A 7353-nucleotide genomic window follows, 5' to 3' on the forward strand; every position below is an offset into this window, starting at 1 on the left:
CCACCACATGGTTGCTGGGATTTGAACTCAGGACCTCTGGAAAAGCAGCCAGTGCTCTTAACCTCTGAGCCATTTCTCCAGCTCCTAGCAGAAAAGTTGTAAATCCTTGGACTAAAGAGTCAGAAAAAAAATTTTATTCACTGTAGTGACATTCTTAGGAATTCTGGAATTTTGGACTCTCTAAAAAACACAGAAATATAAGAAAGTGTTTTCATTTTAATCCCAAGTGTGGGGACATGGGGCTGATTCAGACTGTCCACAGCAGCTGACTGTGATTTGCCTCATGCTCTAGCAGAGGCGTGGTTTCGCCAGCTGCGGAGAGTTTCTGCGATTGTGTAACATTTGGAATTCTGGGGACATTCTGGAGGGTATATAAATGTGAGGTCATGAAAGGCAGGGTTGGGGGCTGTTGGTTGGTCAGGGGGTTCGTTGTGGTTTGTTAGTAGTTATGCTCTAAGAAGAAATAAAAGGAAAGAAATTAGATTCAGGGGGTGCTCTCTATCTAGTGATAGGGAGAGAAATCGGAGGTGGGGTAGGGGGATAAAGGGTAGGAAAAGAACTCATGAAGTAGCAAAGAGACAAGATACAGTTCACCTTACTGTTCCATAGTAGAAACTTACAGAAGGGATTACCAGCACATAGCCGCTGTTTAATGTCCTGTTCCTTCAACAGGAGGGAAGGCCAGTGTACCATTTCTACAAGGGAAGACCACGAGGAAGCAGTTGAGTCCACTCATGTATGTACAGTAACCAGCTGAGCTGAGGGTGACAATGGCTGCTATTGCTGGATGCCAAGAAATGCTATTAGGTACATTTTGTTGCTGTGACTAAAGAAGGGACAACAGAAGAGAGGTTAACTGGCTCACAGTTTGGTATGATATGATCTATTACTGGAAGAAGGAATGGCTCACACCTCAGCAGACCAGGAAACAGGAAGCATGCTAGAGCTGTAAACCTCAGGGCCTATACTGGGTCCTATTTCCACAAATTTTCTATAGCCTTCCAAAATGGTGCCATCATCTGGAGATCAACTGGCTATACACAGAGTGCTGCATTTTACGTCCACATGCTAACAGGTATGGAGAAGTGACAGATCTTGGCCAGATCTTACTGAAGACAGAAAAGTATACAACTGACTGTCACTCTAGCTCCAGTGACTCTGATGCCCCCTTCTGGCTCCTGTGGGCACCTGCACTCACATGTGCACATACAGAAATGTGCACGTGTACATTATTTTTGTCTTTATTTTTTTTGTTTGTTTGTTTGTTTTTGTTTTTGTTTTTCGGAGCTGGGGACCGAACCCAGGGCCTTGTGCTTGCTAGGCAAGCGCTCTACCACTGAGCTAAATCCCTATTTTTGTCTTTATATTCCATCAAATATTATAGAAAAATTTGTTTCAACAAAAAGGCGATCATTTTAGCAACTCTGCCACTAATGAGCTTTTGTGAATAAAATTAAGAATGACTAGGGCTGGAGAGATGGCTCAGCGGTTAAGAGCACTGACTGCTCTTCCAGAGGTCCTGAGTTCAATTCCCAGCAACCACATGGTGGCTCACACCATCTGTAATGGGATCTGATGCCCTCTTCTGGTGTGTCTGAAGACAGCTACAGTGTACTCGTATAAATAAAAAAAAAAAAAAAAAAAAAGAATGACTACTACCTGTCTTTAAATTCTTTTCTTTTTATAAAAACAGAATCATTAAACAACTATATAATAGTTTCCAAAAATATTAAGAAATTCTAAAGCTAGGTGGTGGTGGCGCAAGCTTTTGATCCCAGCACTCAAGCAGAGGTAGGTGGATTTCTGTAAGTTTGAGGCCAGCCTGGTCTACATAGAGAGTTCCAGGACAGTCAAGGATATACAAAGAAACCCTGTCAGGGAAAAACAAAAACCATTTTAAGAAGTAGTATACTGGGCTGAAGAGATGCTTAAGTTGTTAAGAGGTTAAGACTGTTCTTTCAGACGTCCTGAGTTCAATTCCCAGCAACCACATGGTGGCTCACAACCATCTATTTTAAGATCTGATGCCCTCTTCTGGCGTGTAAGCATACATGCAGGCAGAATAATGTACACATAATAAATAAATAAATAAATCTAAAAAAAACTGTAAAAATATTTTTTAAAAAAGTAATATACCTTTTGAAAAGCATTTAAAAAACAAACACCAAAAATCCTTCGTGTTCCAACTTAGACAAGTGAGTTTAAACTCATGTATTTTCTTCTATCACTTGCATAGTTTCACACAGTTATAGGTGGTTCTGTCCCCCATTTCATCAGCCTCCAGACTTTTTCAAAGCTGTATGCTCACTAACAAGATGCCATTCCACATGTATTAGCATCTCACCTCAGCATCTCTGGGGGGAATCTGAGGTGACTGACTGTCTTACTGACCTAACACTGGACACTAGGATGGGGTTTTGTTAAGCTACACTGTGTGAAGGAAATAAAGTATCTTCAGTCTTCTTTACACTTAACAGGTACCTACCACAAACTGCTTCAATACAGACAGATGTGTAATGAATAAATGTCTACCACAGCTGTAACTGGAGGCACAGGCCTAAAATCCCAGCTACTAGAGAGGGGGAGGCAGGTAAATTTGAGTTCAGAGCCAGGTTTTGTTAGGTGCTTAAATTTTAAAAGGGTGTGGTGGGGCATAGGCACTGTAGCTTAGTGGTAGGCTCTTGTCTAGCATGTGCAAGCCTGAGTTGGGTTCCCACTACTGCAAAAATAATTCAAAAGTAAATAACAAAATAAACCCACACAAGGAATACTTTTAGATGTAGCTATTTTTTTTTCTGTTGATTATATTCTTAGAATAAATTTCCTCGCTATCAATGAATCATTTTTGGCACTGCATATTATAGCAGATTGTATTTTCCAAAGATGGTCACGCAGCTGTCCGTGTGCCTGTGTTTGGTGAGTAAAATCTATCTTCTGGGTTATCTACGTGTAAAGTGTGACATTCCTCAACTGAATGGTAGAGGGCTGTGCTCCTTCCCTCGAAGCTCTTTGTAGCAGAAATGCTGGAGCTTCCAAGGCCTTTCTCCCTTGCCCTCTCCTTCTCTCAGGGCAGCAGTCAGGTCTTTGAATTTGAGCCACCGTGCTCTGAGGAAGACCAGCTGGCTTATGGAGGTTGCGTGTGGGTACCCGGCTAATGTCCTTCCTGTTACTGCCCTCCTGACAGCTGGCACCACCTACTAGTCCCCGAGTGCACAGCACTCATGATGCTTATCTTCAAGGCCCAGATACTGTGGAGCAGAAAGGAGCTGCCCGTACTTAGCCTGCATCCCTGATGCTGGGAGAAGTGCCAAAGTGTTTGTTGTGATTTCCCACACACCTACAATGACTGCAGTCCTGCAGTCCACGTGCAGGTTTACCTGCATATTGGCTGCACAGCCACCAGCGGGAAAGGAAGGAGTATGCAGATCCCTCGGCCGCGTACCTCCCAGGGACATCTATGCTCGGTCTCACTTTACATCTGTGGTTCGCTCCTCCAGGGGGAATTGTTTTATTGCTGCTCACAGTTCTTAGCAGAGTCTAGAGCCTGCGCTGGTGTATGTGTTTGTGTGTGCACATGTGTTTGTACATCTGTTGAAAAAAATGTAGCCAGAGTGTGCATTTGTAAGACTATGAGCAGGTCAGGCAGAGGCTGGTGAGTCTCTGAGTTTGAGACTTAGCCTATCCTGGTCTACAGAGCGAGTTCTAGGACAGCCAGAGCTATACAGAGAAGCTTTGTGTCAAAAAACCAAAAGAGAAAAAAAGAAAATAAAAAAAAAAAAAAAAAAAAAGACCAGGTCACATTGGGCTTAGTTTCTTTATCAAAGAAGGTGTTGCAGAAAGCTGTCCTCCAGTGTCCAGCGTCCACATGTGCACCACGGCCTTCCTAGGTCAGATTCTCTAGTCCAGTCAGGCGTGCTTAGGGAAGACTCAGTCAGAACACACGGCCACAGCACAGTGGGGTCAGAGAGCATTCCTCACGCTCACTGCTTCTCCCCGAGTCTGCTGCGGGCTGAGATGACGAGGCTATGGACAGCTCCAGCTCCAGATGGCTTGTCCTTCACAGCCATCTGTGCACCTCTTACGACTGGATCCACTTCCATAGCATCCACCGAAGGGGGTGGGAGTGGGGACAGGAATGCAGAGCGGAGCCCTCCAGACTTTTCCTTCCTCAGATCTGGACTCGGCCGACTGCCTTGCTTTTCTCTGCTACCCAACCTGCTGTGGAGCCCTCTGTGGTCTTCAGCACAGAAGATGTATTCACTGCAAATCCCAGCACAGGAAACTCAGTGAGCTCTGTTTATACAGTCCAGTTATTAGCTCAGCAAACATTTACCGAGTACCTCACACATTTGCTTTCAGACTTCAAGGAACTCACAGTCCATGGGAGTCTTGTTCGCCTCCAGTTGTTCAGGCAGCACCCACCAGGAGGGTCATGAAATAGACACCTGCAGACCCCTACACTGACAGTTTTAAAAATTACATCGACCCATGTGTATGTGTGTGGGTACACATGCCACAGGGCACATGTGGAAGCCAGAGGACAACTTGCATGAGTCAGGTCTTCCCTTTCACCATGGTGAACTCTGTCAGGCTTGGTGGCAAGCACCTTTGCCCACTGAGCATCTCACCACCCATCACCAACTTTACAAAGTACTGGCAGTGAAGTACAGATGTGGTGAAATTGAGATACAGCAAGCATTTCAAGTGAATGAGAGTTGTCCTGGCTACACAGAAGCATGTGGTGTTAGTGTCCATTAAAGGGCCATATTTGGATGTGGCTTTTCCTTCAAGCTTGATCCAAGCCACTTAGTGTAGACAGATCTAACCACTATTTTAAGGTCTTCCACTCCAGGGATTTCTAAAATGGCATCCAAAAAAAAAAAAATGTTTTTTCATTAAAGAATTCATGCAGAACACATTGACCTGAACATAGACCATGGTGTTGAACTGATTTAAAAGATGGTCAGAGCTCATGAGGGAAGCCATGCAAACCCTCAAGCCACCAGGCGTGGCACCCATGGCTTTAATGCAAGACTTCTGCAAGTCTCCCTAGTTAGCAAGGCCTGTCCAGCCACAGGGTGGTCTGGATGATACTCCTCTTCCAAGGCACACAGGGGCCTTTCTTTGCAGCTGGAGTGCAGTAAATTAGTGCCTATATTCTGGGCCAAAGCCATCAGAGCTGCTCTTGTTGTCTGAGGAAGAATCGTGCCTGGTTGCTGCCCCCACTGGAGTAGACTGCCCACTTCTAACTTTACCCTGTGGGATGCAGCTTATGAAAGCAGTCTGGCTGTTATTTTTTCCTTCTGGTTTAGAAGTACAACAGGGAAGGAGAGGGGACAGCCAGGGCTAGGTGTGGAAGGGGTGCAGAGGGCAGATTTGGCTGCGCTGTGCAGTTGAGGTGTGAACTATCAAGGTCATCGAGGATGTGCATCCCAGTGATTCCAAAACAAGAAAGCTATTTCCCAAGGCCTCCACCCTTTCTTTACTAAACACACTGTTGGCATCTTCCTGTCACCTGTCACCGTCCACGTGAAGCCAGGTAAATGATGTACACCTGTTTATGATCCTAGCACTACAGAGGCAGAGGTAGGAAGATTTCAGTTCAGTTAGCATGGTTCAGAGAACAAAACAAAAACCCAATAACAAAACACACACACACACAAACCCCAAAACCCAAAACCACTACTTTGTCCCTACAGATTAGTCCATTCTGCCAAGTGGCTCTGAGGCCAGACCGATTTTAGAATGTTCACTTTGTTTTCAAGGCAGGACTTATTGAGACTGGGTCTTTCAATGTAGCCCTGGTTGTCTTGGAACTCACTATGTAGAACAGGCTGGCCTCAAACCACTGCCCTAGCTCTGGGATTAAAGGCATGCGGCACTACACAGGTTTAACTTCTGTCTTTAAACATCCTCCATAGAATGCATGCGGTTATTTTCATGTGGGCTGCTAGGAATCTTTGGGATCAATGCTGTCTGTCCTTGGTGGTGCACTTGTGTGGGCCACACCCATCTTGCTTGGTCCTCTCCTTCCTCACTCCATGGAATCCATCTCGAGCCCTCAGTCATTCAGGGTGGAAAGAAATGGAGTTACTGGTATGTACTGAGCTCAGGCCTGATATGGAACCACCCTAGACTTGGTGGGAAGCTACTCAGTGACCCACGGCAGTGTTACTGGGCCCTGGTTGTGTCTTCCCATCCTAGGTAGTCAGACAAGACATCCTTCTGGAGTCCTCCTTCAAAAGAGCCTGCCAATGCTCAAAGACTGACATATTCCTGAGAAGGCCAGCCAGCCTCTGCTAGGTTTCCACTCTGTCTTATCTGGGACAAAGTGCTGCTCTGGCTGCACTCCAGGGTGCTGAGGAAGGCCTGCAGAGCACATGGAACTGGTCCTGGGGTATTGCTAAACAACTTAACTTTCTCAACGGGACTGTGTGGCAGGTGGAGTTCTGAAACACTTCTGCACTAAGAAAGCCAGTGTGCCTGACTGCCCACCTTTCCCTGAGGTACCCTATCCATAAATGGGTATCCCTGAATAGCAGTATCCTCAGCTCACGCTGGTCACCTGCAGTCCTTGTGTGAACATGAGTTACTCGTCCATTTCCAAGTCTGTTGGTAGGAAGGCTGATGCCAAAGGACACGAGTCTCATTTTCTGCAGAAAAATGCTGGCTAGCTGGCATGGTTGGGACCAGGCAGCAAGTTTAATCAGAGTGAGTCTCACAGAGGGAGGACCATGTAACTGGAGCGTTCCCAGAGACTGCAGAGGATGAGCAAAGACAGCAAGCAGAGGATGTCACAGCAGGGAGCAGGCTACACTGGCTAGAACCAAAGATTTGGGTGCAGAAGGCCCAGCTGGGGCCAGATTGTGGAGGGCTTTAAATGTCAGGCTTAGGAATTTATCAAGGGAATGAAACAATCAAACAGGTGTTTCAGGAAGATAAATTTGAAGAGACTGTACAGGCTGAATTGGGAAATCTGGAAGCATGGCAACAGTTAGAAGGCTATGAGATTAATTAGGCCGCTACAGTGGTCCTGTGTGAGTTGATAAGCGTGCAAATGGGAGGAGTGGTGGCAGAAATGGAAGGACAGCTGCGAGGGGCATTGTTAAAAAAGAACTGATGAGGTCTGCTGCCTGATTGGACTGGGGACACGGGGAGCTCAAAGAATCAAGGTTGACACGGCAGTGGTGAGCATGAGCAACTGGCAGTGTAAGGGAAGAGGCCCAGAAAGGGATGTTCAGGAGACGTGAATGGAGTTCCAGATGCAGAGTCTACAGACAGACACCCAACTGCAGATGTCTGATGGGTTCCTGGGTAATAAGGGACGGAGCTCAGGAGAGATGCAGTGCACAC

Source organism: Rattus norvegicus, chromosome 4 (genome assembly GCF_021556685.1).
Source record: "Rattus norvegicus strain SHRSP/BbbUtx chromosome 4, alternate assembly SHRSP_T2T, whole genome shotgun sequence".
Classification (NCBI taxonomy): Eukaryota; Metazoa; Chordata; class Mammalia; order Rodentia; family Muridae; genus Rattus; species Rattus norvegicus.